The sequence below is a fragment of the Chroicocephalus ridibundus genome, chromosome 2 (genome assembly GCF_963924245.1).
Source record: "Chroicocephalus ridibundus chromosome 2, bChrRid1.1, whole genome shotgun sequence".
Taxonomy (NCBI): Eukaryota; Metazoa; Chordata; class Aves; order Charadriiformes; family Laridae; genus Chroicocephalus; species Chroicocephalus ridibundus.
This window is the reverse complement of record NC_086285.1, coordinates 24,116,596-24,136,515: the sequence shown is the minus strand read 5'-3', so window position 1 is coordinate 24,136,515 and position 19,920 is coordinate 24,116,596. Positions and strand designations below refer to the sequence as shown.

Sequence of the window (19,920 nt, the reverse complement as noted above, 5' to 3'; positions counted from 1 at the left end):
CTTTTTTTCTCTGTCTTGTTCTTGTTATGAGAATAGAATCATAGAATCATAGAATTGCTGAGGTTGGAAGGGACCTTTAAGATCATCAAGTCCAACCTTTAACCTACCCTGACAAAAGCCACTTCTAAACCATGTCCCTAAGTGCCCCATCTACCCTTTTTTTAAACACCTCCAGGGATGGTGAATCCACCACCTCCCTGGGCAGCCTATTCCAATGTTTAATAACCCTTTCAGTGAAAAAATGTTTCCTAATATCCAACCTAAACCTCCCCTGACGTAACTTGAACCCATTTCCTCTCGTCCTATCACTTGTCACCAGGGAGAAGAGGTCAGCCCCCATCTCTCTACAACCTCCTTTCAGGTAGTTGTAGAGGGTGATAAGGTCTCCCCTCAGCCTCCTCTTCTCCAGGCTAAACAACCCCAGCTCCGTCAGTCATTCTTCATAAGGTTTGTCCTCCAGGCCCCTCACCAGCTTTGTAGCCCTTCTCTGGACACGCTCCAACACCTCAATGTCCCTCTTGTAGTGAGGGGCCCAAAACTGAACGCAGTACTGCGAAAGCCTGCACCAGTTTCAAGCTGAGTTTACCGTTCTGGAAGAAGGTAATACAGCAGTGTTTTTCACACATTTCTTGTGCCTCTTGCTTCATTACCTTTGGAACAAGTCTTTAGAGGGATGTCAGCATCGACATGACCTTGTCAATCCGAACCACTTTCCAAGCATAGGCCACCAACTGTGGGAATAAGGAAACAAGAAGCACTTAAGCTCAACAGTCTGATAGCACTCCTGCTGAAACAACTAATCAAAACAGAAGTCTCAGAAGAAAATCAGGGTTTAAGTCTAGAAAGCCTTTCTTACTGCAGATTCTTTCCAGGGTGTTGAATACGACAGTGTCCTATAGCCCAACATTCTCCAACATACTTACCCCTACAAGGGCATTTTGCTGTTCCTTATGCAACAAATACCTCACTACTATGCCCTTCTATAATTTCTGACATAGAGGAAGAGCATAAATAAACTCCAGCATTCTCCCTCCCCTCAAAAGATTCTGAAGGACTATTTCTCACCAATACCATAGACCATGTGCCATCTCCAAATGAAGACTGTAAATCAGTTCTGGATCTCCACTAGTCTTTTCTTCAGGCATTCCCTCAAAGTTCTTCCAGAACTACCCCATATGTCTGGAGATGTTCAACAATATTCTACCCTGACATTGACTCCCCATCAATCTAGCTTTAATGGAACCAGTTCTCCTTCCTTATGAGTAAGTAAGTCCTTTGAACCTGCTTTCTTGCTGCTGTACTTGTCTAGGAAAATGACCTTCCTGGTAGCATTCATTTCTGCAATAGACTAAAGATCTCCTTGAAATATTTGTTAATGACTAATTCCTGTAATCATAGTACGAATAGAGATACAGTTAATCTCTTCCTCAAGATGTATTGTTTATTTGTACATTTATAACTCTTCCTCCTATTCGTCTCCCTCAAAATTCAATCTACTTTGTAGGCCTGGTCATTGAAAGGGAAGAAGATGACAACTTGGAGGAGAGGAAAAACATGGCACATGACCTATGAATACAGGGTAAAAACACTCAACTAGCAATTTTTATGCAGAAAATGCCACATTATAAATGTATCTATAAACAGTCTCAATAACTGTTACTGTCAAGTACCCAGTCTTGTAGATAGATTATTTCGAACAATGTAGTTTATCCATACATTCAGTCTGTATTTCTAAGACAGGATGGTATCTTTATTCTAGTTATTTTAATGCAGTAAACTGAAAACAGAAAGTAAGAAACAGGACCAGCGGCCACTTCAAATCCTTTACTGTGAATTGCATGGAGTGTAGAGATGTAGAGATTCTCAAAAGTAGAGAACAGGAAGGAAAAGAGCAGAACACACAAGGACAACTATCTTTAGCAATCCCTGTTATTGTGAGTACATTTCCTTTTGTCTTTGTATGCCTATTCCTGCGTACATTTCATTACAGCTGTACTCTGTTAACTAAGGAGATCAGTATACTAACGCTGTTGCTGTAGAGGTCTAGGACAGGACTGCAACTAACAGAAAGTGAACATTCATGCCTAAGCTCGTTTCCCTAAGCAAGCCCATCTCCTGCAGGGTTAACAAAGGTCTGGCCAATGAAGTCTAGGGCACAGTTCATCCCATTCTAGAGTTGCTGTCACTAGCTGACCCCATTAATAACAACCTCTTATTGTATCTCTTCACAAAAGTATATGAGCATGACTATCATAAATACCTACATTGTCAATGCCTTAGTGTAGTGAAAATGGGTCTTAGAACCAGTGCTACAAAATGTTTCAAAAAAGTAGATGTATAAACACTAGCTGCAGCTTTGTATTCACCAAGACAGAGACATTTTTTATGGAAATACTACAAATTGTATGGGGATGTTTTAAAATGCCCAAATATTTAAATTTATCGATATTCTAGATAACCTAAAAGACTGTGTCTGCATATATAATGTCTGTATAATCTGTGTTTTAATAGATTCACTTGAAGTGTCTGTGGGTAGAAATGATACCATTCATTTGCTTAGTAAAGTAGACAAACATGTTAACAATTTTTTTGAATACAACAGTTGTTCTAATATAAAATAGCATGGTCCTTACATCATCTACCAAACAGGAATAGTTTTATGTCCATGTTACTTCTGATTTGGTTCTCAAATCACATGAAAATAGAGTAAGTGAATAATGTGATTAATGTGGAATCTAAGAAAAAAATTAAGTTCAGGATATGTAAGATGTTAAAATGATGTTGAGGTAGAAGGAATGCATACCTATCTGACATAGTAACTCCTAGTTCCTACCTATTTTTCAAGTGTCCTTAATTAGGTCAGCTTTGTTTACAGCAATATATACAGAGTCAGGGCAGAATGCAGAAAGAATTAAGTTACTGTGGGTGTAAGGTGACTAGCAAGTCAGAATTATCTATTCTCCATTTACCACTGAGGCTCTGACAAGCTGTTTGGTTAACATTGGCCTCACACTTTTTTCTTCCTAGGCATTCTTGACTTTCCCCAATATTAATTTATTCTTACCTTCACTTGTATGTATACCACATTTTGTACAGCTTTTGTTTGGGATTAATCAATGTGTTTGTTGTACAAACTCTTCAGTCATTCCTTGACATGCACATAGTTCATAGTGATATAAAACAATATGGCATTTCCATGTTGTTCAAAAGATAAACAAACAAAATTTATGCACACATTCCAAGGGATGAGTTGAAGAAGTCACTATGGAATTATGATGTTTCCCATCCACAAAGTGAATTCAGCATAGAAACTCCTAATCTAATTTAAGGTTTCCTAAGATTTTCTGTTGGGTAGCTCTATAGAAGATTTATCTCCATGTACCTGTCTATTCTTCAGTGTAAAAGAAGATGAGAAATTAAAGATGGGAGTTATTTACATATCTGCTAAACCAGAAACAACTCAGACATTACTCTTCTTGCATGCTACAGTTGAGAATTACAGTTCAACATGCTAATGTTTCAAGGTTCAGCTCATTAACAGTACATTCAATGAAGCATACATCAATCTAGTTTTGCAGATCTTTATAATTTAATTTCCTGCAGTTTCCTGAGGAGCTCAATAAATCATCACAAACTTAGTTGCTCATTTGGCTCTCATTTGAAATTTTTCTTTTGAAGACGTGGTTATTCCTTCTAACTCCCATTCTCTCATTATTACCTATGAGACTTTAAAGATAGAAAACATGTATGTGCTTTCCACCTAAGAATCTTTCATTGATAAAGTATTTCTAAACCATCCTTCAGAATTTCTCTAGAATTCCTCATGAAAAAATGAAAAGCTAGGAGAAATTTCTGTGTCTGAACTTTCACACCGGTTTTCTCTGCGTTCATGATGGAAGGTGTATATTTTCTTCATTATCACCAAAAGCTATTAATGGATCATTTTTTTTTCTGTGGCCATGTCTTTAATTTGCCACATGATGGCCTCATTTGTTCAGACAATAGTAAAGTTAATGTGCATTTTCTTTGAGAAATTTCTTTTTCTTTTCTTCTTCATGTATATCTTGTTCAGCTCGATATATACAGTGTTCTGTCTAATCCAAAAAGCAATATTCTTATGAGCTTTTGGTCACTGTCCGGGGTCCCCACTCTCTTTTCTGCCCAAGGGAATAGTATTAATGCACAGTCCTGACAGCATTGCTACCATGTCTTCTGAAGTCCGAGGTCTTAAGACCTAGAAAAGGGCAGTAGACATTAACTGCTCTTCCCAGCTTGTACTACATTAAGCAGTCCTACTGGAGGCAATCAGTGATGGTAGATAATGTTTATCTTAGCATTTAAATCAAAGGCCTTTCATTTATTTCTTCCTAATTCAACCTTATTTGTCACAAAATATATTAAGATAAAGGCGAAAGTTAAAGAAAAGTCTTCCCATGTATTAAAAATATTTCTGTGTATTACAGGAGCGAAGAGGTTTTCATTTAGTCTGGATAATTTGATTCCAGATAGAGAGTTTGAAGGCCATTTTCCTGAGTGAATTACTTCTTTAAGAGATATTACATTCAACACCACTATCATTCTACATTGAATTTCAGCTGTCCTATAATTTTTAAAGAACACATATAGAAATTTACAAAATAGGGTATTAAAATGCTACAGTTACGTTAAAGTGAAACTTTTCACTTGCAAGTCGACAAGCGTTTTACCACCAACATCAGTATTTTTTACTAGGCGAATTTAGTATTTCCTGCTAATAGAAGATAAAAGCATTCCATAATTGCTTGATTTTGCAGCTGTGGACAGGAAATTCAATGTTTGGTTCAATTTAATACACCACAGACTTTAAAACAGATGTACAATGCACTTTTATGTCACCTAAATTAAAATATTAATCTTAAAATAAGTTAATTATATAATTGGAAAAACTGGCTGCCGTGGGGATACAGAGATGGTTTATCACTCTACACTGAGGAAAAATCTTTTTCTAGGATGAGATTGCTTCACAAGAAGAGATGTCTGGTGAGTATATTCACGATTATCATAAAGGAAAACTGTTCTGAGAATGTGATCTCTACACAGTTTAAAACTTTCAGCTCCCAGCTGTAGAGGGAACGTACATCCATCCAATCAGATGTTAAGAGTTCAGTGCTTGAGACACAAAACCAGTGTTGACATTTCTGAGAAGCCTCATGGAACGTTAACCCAACCTTCTCTGGCTGCTGCTGCTCATCCAGCTTTAGGAGTTTATGTGTGTGCAGCTGTTAGTGCAGTTGAGCAATGGCCAGGACTACAATTTTTGTGCTATCACCTCAAGTACTGCCGTGGTTGTCTCCTCTCCTGCCTCTCCTGATGAGGGAGGGGGCTGCAGCAGCTCTCCCCTTCCCCTCTGCCACCTCTGCCTGCCGCTGCATTGCTGTATGGCCCTCGAAGGCCACCCTGAGAACTCATAATGGAAGGAAAACACTTGAGTTCCTCTCACATCACCAAACCTCATTCTGACTGTCCAAACATTTTTTGATTTTATTTTGTTTTTTCAAGCTTTCCGTTCCTTCTCAACCAACACTACCAAGCTATCAAAAGACAGCACTGGTTTTCCAGATATAAACACAACTATCCATAAAACTTTGAGGTGAGTTAATTCAAGAGATAAAATATGGCATAGTTTAAATCCTATTATAAAACTTATGTGTGTTATCTGTTACGTATTATAAGAGCAGGGCTAAAGAATCTTTATGATCATTTGTCATTAAGGAAAGTATATGATTTTCTGCAAATGACCTCCATCTTCTGGGCACAAGATATACAAAAGGGACCACACTGACTCCCATTCAGCTTGATCATGGATGGCTGAACAGTGATAACAAGAGCACTTTCCCTTGAACAGTTTGTGGTGGGTTCACAGGCCAGTGTAAAGGTCTGCTCCAGGAAATGGTGCTTTTTCAGTCATCCTGATTACTTGTGAACCCGTTCACTGTTTTCCATATTATGCAGTAAAAGATACCTAATCCCCATGTACCTTTACGGGAGAGGGTTTAGGATGGTTTGAATGGGATTTCCAGGCACCAAAAACTGCCCCGTGTGCATAGTAGAAGTGGAAACAGTGACTCATCCCCGTTAGGATTAATTAAGAGTTTATGAAGCTGTTGACTGGCGCAGTGCTTTGTGTCCTTTAAAATGACTTGCGCTGGTGACAGCAGGAGAAATACTAGTATTTAATCTGACACTGAACTTCTTAGAGCTGAGAGAAGCTCCATTGCAAAACCATGGAAAGAGTTTGACATTTTACCTACATCTTTAAAATGTGCTAGATGTGTTTAATTTTAACTGGAGAGCACGGGCTGGTCAGAGGGAGAGCTCAGTTTATTCAGATAACAGCCTTCTCATGCCTCCTTTCTGATGGTTTATAGGTCAAGGGACCTTGTTAAAGCTCATGTTTCCTCCTTTTTCATGCCAAAAAGGAGATATTGAATTCTGATTTAGACAAAAAGTTTTAAAACATTAACAAATTATCCTGAATTTGTCCATGGAGGGAAGTATAGTAATTTATCGGTTTAGTGTTCGTCAACTTACAGTCTCTGGCATGTCAGAATAAAGCTTACTGTTACCACTGCTAATTATACCATACCAAAAAGCTGTGAAAATGTCAGGTAAAAATAAAATATCTCATGTTTTCTCTTTGAGTTCGTTAAAAAAAAAACACCTACAACCAAAACCTTTATTTCCCTCTGCAAACAAGACAGACTTTAACAACATTCTCAGAGCCTGGCATATTTCAGAAGAAGGCAAATGAATACAAAACTGTGTCATATTTTAGAGTGAACAGTGAAAGTCTGGTGCAGTACTAATTGAATAAGATGCCTATTTTCATTGAAGATTGCACTGCTCATTTTACTGAGCGTGTTGCCTTCCAGTCATTGCTGGGAGTGCCCAAGCTAGAGAAATACAGTTAAATCCCAAAGTGGCAACTATGAATAGAACAGTTTATTTTATCTCTGTGTAGGCAAAGACTGACTATTGTCACTTTTTAATCTAAACCCAGTACTGCTTATAATGGCAATGCGATGAATAGCACCAAAAAACCCCAATCCCCAAACCCCCAGGTTTTCCCTACAATAGAGTCAGATAAAGAGTAGTGGTTTAACTAACCTTTTTTCAAGAGGAAACCTTCAGTATGAACCTTCAAATTTCCCAAGCAGAAGCAAAACTCCTAAATCATTTTAGCACTGTCTGTTTGACATAGATCATCTTCCAGCCCCTTAAGCCACGTTAATAACTCACAGGGTATCGCGTGACAGGACAGGACACTGCCCTGCAAACTCACAGTAATTTTTCTGAAATTCCACCTGTTCATTTTTTCTTTCTAGTACAAGCCTTCTGACCATCACAAAGCATTGCATTCTTTCTGCCACCACATCCACCTTCTCCAAGTTTGTTTCATTTTCCCCTCTTTGCAGTCCACTTCTCATTTTAATAGCCTAGTTTCTTCCAAGTTCAGTTCTGTAGGTTGAATCTTATGATTAGAGGGACCAGCCTGCCCGACTGCGGTCTAATCATCCAAAATCAAAGTACTCAGCTATGAGAGGTCTTTGACAGACAATTGGCAGTAATGTCAGATTAGCCCACCCACCTAATTTTCCAAAGCTACGTATAAATTTGGTCAACAGCTACCACTAGGCAAAGTTTGCAAGAGGACTTCTGCTGCATTATTAAAATCCCACAGTAGATTTAGCTATAGCCATTCTTAATACTTTTTCATAGGAGCTGCAATTTTAAATAAGTCTTACATAGGTAGCTTGTAACCTACAGCAAGACTGTACGGTTGGTTTTTTTCTAAATAGGCTCTGAATTAACACAATACCAAACCAGAAGGCTTCTTGGAAGTATTTTTGACAGTGTTCAGAGAAATGCACTCAGATTACATTAAAAGTTCTTATTTTACATTCCTGTATCTCCTTCTTGCATTTGAACACAATTAAGAGACAGTAGGTGTATTCATAATGCATTAAGCTTGCTTTGATGTTTTAAGTGCTCTTCCTACTTTAAATAGAATCATAATTTTTTATCAGTAGGGACGAGAAGAAACCTGAGAAACTGAATATGCTCAGCCTGTTTACAGTGGTATGCTTCATGCTATTTGTGTGTTTAGCAATCACAGTCTATCATAATGTTTAAAATCTATTATTTTTATATATGTATCTCTACTCATGTTGCAAAGCTATACGAGAGGCACTTGGCTGTTTACGGTATAGAGTACTCAGAGATCTGCGATGGGAAGGGAAAATGGAGGGGAAAGGAAAGAAAAGGCAGACACAGGAGATAGAGTAAGGTAGCTTAAAACGTTGGAGGTTTTTACTGCGCCAACTATGTCCAACAGATGCTGACATAGATCTATTAACAGATGGGTGGAAAGGGGGATATAACATGGACCTGAAATGTATTTGCAGACACAGAAAGAAAGAAAAGGGAAAGAAAATCCCCAGCATAAGGGTAGCGTAGGGCAGAAAATTTATCTCCTACACTAGCTATACTTTCATAAGCACCTGGCATCACTGCCTAATGGAATACTCTTTAAAAGGCATTGTCAGAAACAAGGGAATCTTAGCTTCCATTTTCAAGTTATTCTTTTGCAATTGATTCTATCTTATCAGTACTATACTAATTGCTAACTAGTCTCTTCTCAGCCACTCTCCCACTCAAATCCATATCCAGGAAACAATAGGGAAGAATCACAACAGATTTTACAATACAATTGCATTCATTTTTCAACAGGTGATTTGGAAGCACGCAGTTTGAATTTTCTTCTTTCATGTGTAGGCCACAATATTTTTACCTTTTACATAGAGCAATCATCAATAAAGGGGACCTCAGGAGGTCATCTGGCCCAATGTCCTTCTCAAAGTCAGGCTGAACAACAAAGTTAGAGCAGGTTGCCCAGGCAAGTTTGGAAAATCTGCAGCAGCTGCAGTTCTACAGCCTCTCTAGGCACCTGCTTGACCACAACCATCTGAAGAAGTTTTCATAACATACCATAAGAATTTCTCTCTTTACATCTTTAGTTACCTGCCCCTCTTGAGGACTTCAAATGAAACTGCATATGAGATATTTGAGTTATCCTGGAAAGGAAATGACACGGCAACTTCTGTACTATTTCACTCCCATTGCTAAATGTATGACGATTTAACAGATTAATTCAATTTCATGCTCAACTAGTAGCAGACTTGGGATTTATTCAGGTTTAAGTCTTCATCTAACAGAATCTGAGGTAGCTTTAGGAAAAAAAGTTTTCTTTTGTAAATGAAAAGATTTTCCAAGTCTCCCAAATACCTACAGAAAACTAATGCCCATTTACCTCCTGACAGATAATTCCAGCATTTAAAACAAACCTTCTTCCTGCAGAAGATGGAAAAGAAAACCACTACTGCACAATATAGGAGTGATGACAGCAAACATCACACTCTCCACATTCCCAGTGCTTGCACTGCATTCAGCAGAGCTCCCATCTTTCTTCCCATTTTCTGAAAACCTGCAGGAAACTAGAGGCAAGAATTCACACATAGGAGAAAACAACAACGCACATAGGTCCTGGGCTGCATAGGGAAGAGTGTGGCCAGTAGGTCAAGGGAGGTCATTCTCCCCCTCTACTCTGCACTGGTGAGGCCACAACTGGAATACCGCGTCCAGTTTTGGGCTCCCCAATTCAAGAGGGACAGGGAACTACTGGAGCGGGTCCAGCGTACGACAACTAAGATGATTGAGGGACTGGAGCATCTCCATTATGAGGAAAGGCTGAGAGAGCTGGGACTCTTTAGCCTGGAGAAGAGAAGGCTGAGGGGAGACCTTATTATGGCATACAAGTATCTAAAGGGTGGGTTGAAGGAGGATGGTGCCAGGCTCTTTTCAATGGTTCCCAGTGACAGGACAAGGGGCAATGGGCACAAGTTAGAACATAGGAAGTTCCGTTCAAGTACACGGAAAAACTTCTTTACAGTGAGGGTGACAGAGCACTGGCACAGGCTGCCCAGGGAGGTTGTGGAGTCCCCTACTCTGGAGATTTTCAAGACCCACCTGGATGCAGTCCTGAGGGATGTACTCTAAGCAATCCTGCTTTAGCAGGGGAGTTGGACTAGATGATCTCTAGAGGTCCCTTCCAACTCAGAAGTTTCTGTGATTCTGTGATTCTGTAATTGCTGCTTCCCCGTACAGAGGACAAGAAACACTAACTGCTTTGATTCACCAGAAAGACCAGGGCAACTCCATTCAGTTAACAGCCACAGAAAGACCCAAAGGTGCCGAAGGTGTACCCTGTGGCCCCTACCTACGTGCCAAAAAAGCCAGCTTCCTTCACTGAAGGGATTATTTCACAGCCATGGGTTTCAGACCATCACTACGGACTAGGGGAGGAAAACCTGCTGATCTTTTATCCCTGGTTTGAGTGCCTCTGGAAATCACGTCCCCAGACTGGTTTGAGCACTCACACCTATTTTCTGGCAGCGGGGCCAGACATGTCACGCTCAGACTGGTGTCTCCAAGGAGTACCCCAGGCTGGCACAGTGACACGGGTGCCTTGTAAGAGCCAGAGGATGCTGAATGCAATCACTCCATTACACATCCACAGATACAATTTTAATCAAGGATTCATACTTGTTATTATGCAACAAGAAAGAGGTTTTTGCCCATTTTTCTCTTTCTGTTCTTCCTCATTTGGAGCATAGGTAGAGGGTCAACCTGCTCCGAGCTAACCGTTCCTCAGCACTACCCTTCCAGGGCCTGAGAGGTGATTTAGCACCCCCGTACAAGGAGGATAAGGTATCCCACAGTTAGTATGGACTGAGAGCCTGTTTAGAGGTCACTGTGGTGATGTGGCAGCACATGGCACCTGCCTCCATGCATGTCCAGTAACTGAATTTAAGAATTTTTTTGGCTTCAGCAAGATGATGAAACCCCAGGGTGATTATTTTCCCTGTATTTGTATACTTGTGTACAATAAAATGTATGACGAAACTCTTACTCCCCTTAGTACGTAATCATATTTCATTTCTTTATGACCATTGTTTCATGAGAAGTATTAATAAAGTAAAGCTAGAAAGAGTAGACATCATTTTTGTACAGCTTTAAATACATTGGTCTTGAAGCTGCTTACTGTGGTAAAGACCCACCAGCCCCAAGTGTAGACCTATCTAAGATACTGTAAAAGTAAAGGAATTGTTATAGATATTCTTAGAATTTATTTTTTAAATTTCAGTTATAAATTTAAATTCCAATTGCACACAGTTAAATTCAATGCAAAATTTGTTTTAAAATATTTTTTTAACATTTAATATTTCTTCATATTTTATGAAAACCATTATTTTATTCTTAAAACAATTATTAAGAAGTTACTGGTTTATGTTGCGATTTTACAATTTTATGTATTAAAATTGTCTTGATTTACTTTTTACTGCCTCCTCCTGCACTGTTAACACTATGTTGCCACTCAGATGCATTTGCTGTAATTAGAGGAGTTTTCAGCACAGTTCTGTTTCCACTTTCAGTTTCGAGACTCCAACTGGCAGGATAAAATTCTGATGGTGGTGGGCACTGCCATGGCAATACTCCACGGAGCCCGTCTCCCCCTTGTGATGATCATCTTTGGTGTCATGACAGATAGCTTTATTACTTCAGAAAGCATGACTTACCCAGGTAAGAACTGTTGTAGCTCCTAGTTGATGTCACTGAAATATGGCTTTCATGCAATAAAAAATTATTATTATTTGGAAAAAATAAAGAGCAAAATAGCAGCTCACTTCAAGCTATTTATTCCCAGGGAAGTAGTTTGCTCCTGTGCTGTGGGCCAGATGTGTCACTGGTCCACTCACTACCATAAGAAGCGACAGGGTTTTAATTTGACCATTTCTGTATTTACTCCAACCAGTCTCCTGTGCTGTTACAAGTAGTTCACTAATTAACTGAAATGCTAGTCTTGAAGGAAACTCTTTAAGGAATTATAAGTGGGATTAAGGAATTAGATAAACGGATGAATGAGAAATGGTAGAAGAAACAAAGGTAAAATGTGTCATGCTATGCCTTGAAATCGGAAGCTGTTTTTAAACAAAACTATATAGGTAATAAAGTTCGAGTTATAAAAAAAACAAAGTAAAAAATCAGGTGCAATAAATATATAACCCAGCACAAAAGTTATTAGATATTTCAATATATCAATATCTAGATTTCAATAATAAAGAGGCTCCTAGTACAAACCTACTTCTGCCATTTGAACAACAAATCTTATCATTTAAACATGAGTTTTCTCTCCTTAAACAAAGCTTTCTCTTCTTCCCCCTAGATTTGAGAAAGTTCTTCCAAGTTTATTCCACTTGTGCGACTTAAATGTAAAATTCTAACCTCAAATTATAAAAAAAGAGTTGGTTTTAGAGTTCAGGGTTTCTACAGAGATTCCCCGTTTCCTGCTCTTTGGCTTTCTCATTTTCATCGAAATCAGAAACATTTTGACTGATGCCTAACAAATTTCCTAAAGTGTTAGAACTGATCACACGCAAAGCCCCAAAACTACTTTTTGTTCTCCATAATTAAATGGCACCAAATCATTTAGCAAAGTCAACTAATTACTTACAATCTCTGAACCACATTTTTTTCTATTAGTTTACAAACTTTTTAACAGACAGTACCTAGGAGACCCTAGTAGCTGTATGAAAACTATGGAAACAGATTTTACATAACTCCATCCGCTAGTGAAGTTTGGATCCAGTGTTATGAACGTGAAATGAAGTTTCTTGTAACTCAGACCATCTACTGCCTTTCTTCCTCCCCTATGCAAAACCCTCAACATCAAAAGCTCATGATAACTTCTTAGGCAAGCCATTTATTCACTCCATGTTCTTACTGCACAGGATCACACGTTAAAAATTTGTGGATAATAAGTGAAATTCTGAAAGACATCCCTTAAAGACAAACACCTTGTACTCTACCAGAAATAAAAGAAAATGAGATGATTATTAAGTCATGCATGATGGAGTTTCCATTAGATTTCCAGGTTTTCAGTTTTCATTTAGTCTTTGCCACTACAAACACAGAAGATCAACCACCTAAAGGTCGCCCAATTAGTAATTGCCTTTGGGAAGGTAAATCAAGTACACTTTAGTACCCTTCTCTTCTATAAGAACAGACAGTGAAGCTGAGAGACACCAAATTTAAAGCTAATAAAAGAAATACTTCTTGTATGCCCAACAAATCTGCAGGGGTCATAATTAAAAATATATAAATTAGGCCAAGAACTTACTATGGTCGTATATTTTTAACATTTTCTGACTGGACAAAATCGAAATAGGGACTGAGATGCAATGATTGGTCTGATTACACTGTATCTCTGATAAGCTGTTTCACATTCGTTTAATAATGTTTTTTCACAGACTTCTAAAGTGTTAAGCACCAGTAATTTCCAGAGACAGGCTGTGGGGACATGTGGTGTCATTGTCTGAGCAGTTTGCAGGTTTACGGCTGGAGGGGGGTTGTTCCTTTTTCTCTCTCTGTCTGCCTATACCCTACCTCTTCTTTTGTCATCCTTTGCCTTTGTCAGGTTTTCTTTCTGTTTCCACTTTTTTTTTTTTTAAGTCCGAGCTCCTCTTTCTTCATGCCCCTTTCTAAAATGGAAAGAAAACCCTAGTCTTTTTGTTCAACCTCAGAGAAGGGCATTTGTTTTGTAAGCAAGCAGGGATGGCCTGCTCCTTGGAGGGAGTATGAAATCACAGATGGCAAATTCTACACTTGTTGCACAAAACCCACGGCATAAGATAAAAATTAAGAATTATTGATATACAAATTATATGTCTCAATTTTGGAACTGGAATCTAAACATAAACTTTGGGTATATTTTTCATGCAAAAAAGCTGGCAAAATCAGAGCTATACTTTTCTTAACAGTTGTCATCGAACAAATATTCACTTTGTCATATATTTTTATTTTCCAATTAATTTTTACTAATCATATTATAAAATAGCTATAACTAGTAGGGATTTTGAACCAAAATTAAATTTGTTCCATTGTATTTTAGCATAAACTATATGTTTGTAAAATGCATAAATTCTGTTTTTTCCCAGGTTTTGGTGCTTTTTATAGATTTTCTATTATGCAGACAATGATTAAGAACACATTCAGCTACTCATTTAATTTTAAATTATTCATTAATGTACTAATATTTTTTTCAATTTAAATATGATATATTTTGTTTATGACATGAGTAAGACATCTTTTGGCATTCATTTGTAACAAAAGTACTTAGAATAACTTTCCTTATCGCTTTTTCTTTTTTTTGTATGTGTTGAGCTTTGTTTTGTTGCAATTATATGAACAGTACCTAAACATTATTTTTTTTATTTTTCCCTAGGAAAATTTTTAAAAATAAAACTAACATTTCTCAAAGACAGCTATACAAAACAATTAGTATGATAGCATGAGAACAACTAAAATTCAATGTCTCTATTAAACTAAAGTGAATATCCTGAAATATAACTTAGTTTTGTTTTTACATCATTTAGGTATTTTTAAAATTCCTGTCTTAAATTTTGTTCACCGTATAAAGTATTTCTAAGAGTAAATGTGTCATTATAAGCCTGTCTTTTTTAATCTCTGTCTTCATGGATTTTGAGCCATTACTTTCTAAATTAAAAATGTTGTATTACTTTGTGGAACTTTTATAGTAAATTAGCAAAAGACAACAACTGAAATTTGACTCTGGAAGAACTTTAAAAATATTCATTGGACACTGAAGAAAGAGAAATGGCAGCTAGCCCTGTTTGGAGTAGAATTAATTCAGTTTCCAATCGTTTTGTTTCCTTCAAGAATATATTATTACACTGGAATAGGAGCTGGTGTTCTTTTTGCTGCCTACATTCAAGTTTCATTTTGAACACTGGCTTCTTGCTGGCAACTAAAAAGAATCAGACAATAATTTTTTTCATGCCGTAATGAGACAGGAGATTAGGCGATTTGATGTAAATGCTGTGGGCAAAGTCCACACTAGGCTGGTGGAGTAAGCATTAAATATTAGTTAATTGCCAACTGAGTATTAATTCTAATGATTGAAAATAAGTTGTAATACTTCCCTCAGAGCAATGTTATTTTATGTTATTAAACCCCTCTGTAAGTTATGCTGTTGTTTATCCGGATCCTGAGATGTGTGCGCATCACTGAAATGGAGCCTGAGGAACAGAGATGTGGGGGAATGTAGCCCCCACATGGCTGCAAACTTGTAGCTGTGTTGAATTGCAGGTGTTAGAAACATGATGGAGCACTGACAAAGTGTACTGTATCCAAAGAGTTAATTTCTGTCTTTTCCATACTTTCTTATTTGTTTGGATACAACTTGGGTTTTTTTTTCAGCGATATCTCCAAGATTAATGAAGGAATAGGTGAAAAAATGGCAATGTTCTTTCAGGCAGTGGCTGCCTTTTTCGCTGGATTTATAGTTGATTTTACAAAAGGTTGGAACTTAACACTTGCAATCCTGGCACTCAATCCTGTTCTGGGATTCTCATCAGCTCTCCAGGCAAAGGTAGGCAAAAAGCACGAGTTTTCAGTATCCTGGTAATCCATATCTTCTTATAATCCCGTTTACTGTTTGTAAAACGAAAATTCAACCTGGCTATTAGTGAATTTAGACCTCGCTCGCTTGCAGACAGGTGAGAATAGGTGCATGACAACGCTGGTACAGCTGACGAAGTGCAGTGCCCCCCCTCCATACCCAGCTATCCTGCTGCAAAGTTTATGTAAGTAGAACACGCCGTCAAACGAAAGGGTAAATAAGTGGTACCTTTGTCTTCTTTGCTGGACTCCATGACAAATACACCAAAATTAGGGAGTACTGTCAATAAAAATAAATAAATACAGAAATGAAGTAAAATGGCACAGCTGAGCTCATGGCAGTAGCTGGCAGTAAGTTCTGGCATGAACCTGCAGTGAATCTGGTTTCCTGTGATAAGGCCCGTCTGTGTGCCCTGACCCCAAGGGCAGGGGGCCATTACCCCCGGGGACAGCACAAGGACACGGACAGCCGCAGCCAGCACACCATGAACTCTGCTCCAGATCCTCCCTTTGCCATTTGATCAGCTCCCAATAACTTACTGAAAACAGCACGTGAGAAGTGGATTGCAGACCTCTCTGAGAGAGAAGAAGACTTCATCTGTAGAAATATAATCTCTTTTGTCTAGGACTTGCAAAGGGGCATCAGGGTGTCAAGTACCAACTGGCTACTGAATTTCAGAGACACCGGCCAGCCTTGCCCTTTTGGCAAAGATGAAAATCCCAACCCTATTTAACACATGCAGTCCCTAATACTTCACAGCACGAGTGCTCTGCTATAGCTTCATCTGCAGTGTGTCGGGAGCATGAACGTTCCCGTGCTTCTTGGGCAATGGATTGTCCTGACACAAACCAGAACTGTCTGACGGTGGTGGTACAAGTATTTCTAAGTGTAAGGGATCTTAGTCAGCTCCTCCAACTTTCTGTAATGATGAAAGTACAGAAGAACTGAAAATCCGACCTCATTTTTTGGCAGCAGATAACATGCATGTTTCTAGTTTTATCATTTTACGTGATCCAGGCATTGTCATGATGCCCTTCATCAAATTTCTGCCTTGTCAGTTAAATGTGGAGTCTTTTATAAGACTTTTTAAATAAAACAAAGCAGATAGATGGGAAATTCAGTACAATAAATTAAGAATTCGTAGGCATCAGAACAAAGCTCATTCAGGTATTGATTGAATGGTAGTGTTAAAATATTTTTCTTCTACACAGATAATTTCTGCATTCACTAACAAAGAGTTACTGCATATCCAAGAGCAGGAGCTGTTGCAGAGGAAGTTCCGGCAGCAGTTTGAACTGTGGTAGCATTTGGAGGACAGAGAAATGGAAAGGTGAGAATAAAGCTTCCATATGCTGGCTGTTTTTATAGTAGTGACTAAAGAGGTTTTAAGTTTTTTTATGTCTTTGCTACTGATTTTTTTCTTTTTCTCTTCTTTTTTATTCATGTCAAAAAGCATCACAAAACATGCAGCGATGCAGCCCCTTTTGAAAAGAGTATATGGTTTTACAGGCCTCGTAAATCCAGTGAGAGCTGTAAGCAAAAAAAGCAGGCACATGAAAAAAAAGACAAGTATAGCATTAAGGTCACAAACCAAGGTCATGCACATGTATTTATTTGTATTCTGCTATGGAACATCATTCTTGCTATCTTTTTGATCTTTTGTCTGAAGATAACCAGCATGACACAGTTTATTTACCTATAGTCTTTATCTACGCTGATAGCAGGTTGAACATTTTGTTGGAGAGCTTGGAGTATGACAGTGTGATTGAAGGTTTGATTCCCTTGTTAGCCTGTCTGCTAATGAGTTCACACCTGTGATAGGTCAGCAGCTCCTGAAGCCATCCCCTCCGTTACTCTCAGGTGCCGGGGTCTCAAGCTAACACCTAAGGGTCTTTGAGGAGCAGGCCATTCAATCGGTCCCACTTGTGACGAAGTGTGTAAATCCATTTTATCCGCTCCAGGGCAAAGCCAAGCAGGTGAGTTTATATTACCAACACACTGCAGAAAGCAGCTGAGAAGGAGCTTTGCTCTCATCTGCTCAGTGAAAGCGACTGGTGGAGCAGGGACAGCAGGAGCACCTGCAGCCAGGCTTCTGCAGCACATAAGTGCAGAGCAAGGGTTATCGCTGGTCCCTGCAGCAGTCCGCATTCACTGTCACAGCCTCTGGGACACTAGCAATTTACACTGTACTGTAAGCTTGGTTTAATACTTAAGTATGATTAGGATAAAATGCAAACAAGCCTTCATTTCCAACACCTGAAATGAGTGGCAGAGTTGCATATGTTCAGAAAAAACACCCCCACACACAAATAGTCAGACCCAAGGCTGAAAAAATTAATCAGGAATTAGAGTCTTCTTCTGGTGTGACAAATTTAGTTTCACACAAAAAAATTTCCTGTTTCCTTAAACATTTCGTTCTGTTCTACTATCCAATCTAAACCTCCCCTGGTGCAACTTGAGGCCATTTTCTCTTGTCCTAAAGGAAGGGGCGTAATCATGAACACAAATTTCTGTTAGTATGCAGTGGCTGGATGTGAATGTGTAGGTTACCCCTTCCTTTTGCAGATGTTTTAGATTATTTCCTCTATTCCTTAATGTATGCCAGTGAAGACTTAAGGCCCTGAGCATTTGCATTGGTTACCCACCCCTAACAGCAGGTCTCCCACTGGCCTGGACTGGCATCTTCATGCATCTATGAGTAGTTGCAGCTACTTTGCAATGAGACCTGTTAATGCCTCTTTATATGGTAACATTAATGTCTAAGATTTCTTAGCCCTGTATCATGTTAAAATTTCATTAGAAATCTAAACAATGCGATTTTTCTCCTTTTCTTGACATGTTGTTCTGCACAGGAACCTCAAATTGACAGTGCGTCCAATGCTGGCTATAAACCAAACCATGTTAAGGGTAATTTGGAATTGCAAAATGTTTAATTCAGTAATACTGCTAGGCCAGATATTAAGGTATTATGCATGGAGGTGATACAAATTCCTTTTAAGATAACTTGATTGCCTTAGAGAAAATCAGTTGCTATAATTAAAAAAAAAAAAAGTAGTCCTAGAAATAATGGAAACCTTTGCTTTTATCTAGAACTGATAACATGTTTTAGCCAGAACTGGTTATTTAACTAAATTAAGAGTCTGCCTTCGAAAATAAAATGTAACTATAAGAAATCTTCACTGAAAGCTAAAAGATTGGAGGTCCTTATAAGTCAATCTCTAATTGTTGTAATATTCATTTTAACCCAGTAAAATGTTATAGCAGTATACTGAGCTCCCAAACTGTCCACACTGTAAATCTGGTAAAGTATTTCTCTGAGAAACTGGCAGCAGATCCAACATCTACTTTATTGCATTTACAATGGAAAACTTGCCCTTCGAAGGAAGAGATTGTTTTGTTGGAGGGCTCTCACTAAGGTAAGTCTAACTGGGGAAGAAGTCTCAATGCTTTCTGAAAAGGCGTTTATTAAGAATGTCTTGCAAAATCTTCTTTTCCAGTGTGAAGGAAGTCTGCTTTCACTTATCTATAAAAGGGGATCGGGATCTGTTCCCATTTTGTTCAGGTAGAATATGAAGACAGAGAAGGGCAGGGCTTTCTTAAGCAACTTTTAAAGAAATAGACAAAGAACATATTCCAGTTTACCAGTTTCTAAAGAGATCAGTTGAAATCATTTGGCACTTATTATCAGTAGCCACTGGAATCAATACAAAGACTACGAAGACTACTATTCTCAGTGAATTCAGCATCAGGTTTCTAAAATGTTTATCAGATTATCTAGTATTAGAGAAGAGTTTTGGTTTTTACGTCTTCCTCTAGCTATTACAGGAGTTGCCTTTTGGCACTTAATCCAGTTGAGTGGAGGCCAGAAGCAAAGAATAGCAATTGCCCAAGCTCTGGTTTGCAATCCTAAAATTCTTCTGCTTGATGAGGCAACGTCAGCTTTGGATACTGAGAGTGAATCAGTTGTGCAGGCAGCACTGGACAAAGTCAGTATTGATCAATGGTGAAGCGTTTTTGTAAGTGCCTATGAAATTAATTTAGTGGCATTATGGATAGGACTGAATTGTAGCAGGCTTTCCTAAACCAGTTTTAGTCCTCAGAGCAGTGGAGAGCTCAACATGGGCTAAGAGCTAAATATTCCCAAGCAGTTTTGGGATATGTTCTTATTAACACCCAGCAAAGTAATTCAAAACCAAGTTGTGGGTGTCTTCAAGAGCAGCTGCTACATGTTGACTGCTGCCTAGACCTAACTTATAAACCACATAGACAATTGAAAAAAAAACAGCCAATCCTGTATTTCTTGTTGTGTGCCCTAAGCAAGTGTACGAACCTTTCACAAAATA

General features: G+C 38.4%; 1 pseudogene; it reads left to right on the top strand.

Moving 5' to 3' along the window:
- The first annotated feature begins 8,267 nt into the window (after positions 1 to 8,267).
- The window catches only part of LOC134510541 (ATP-dependent translocase ABCB1-like), a 35,189-nt pseudogene continuing 23,536 nt past the window's right edge, over positions 8,268 to 19,920 (top strand).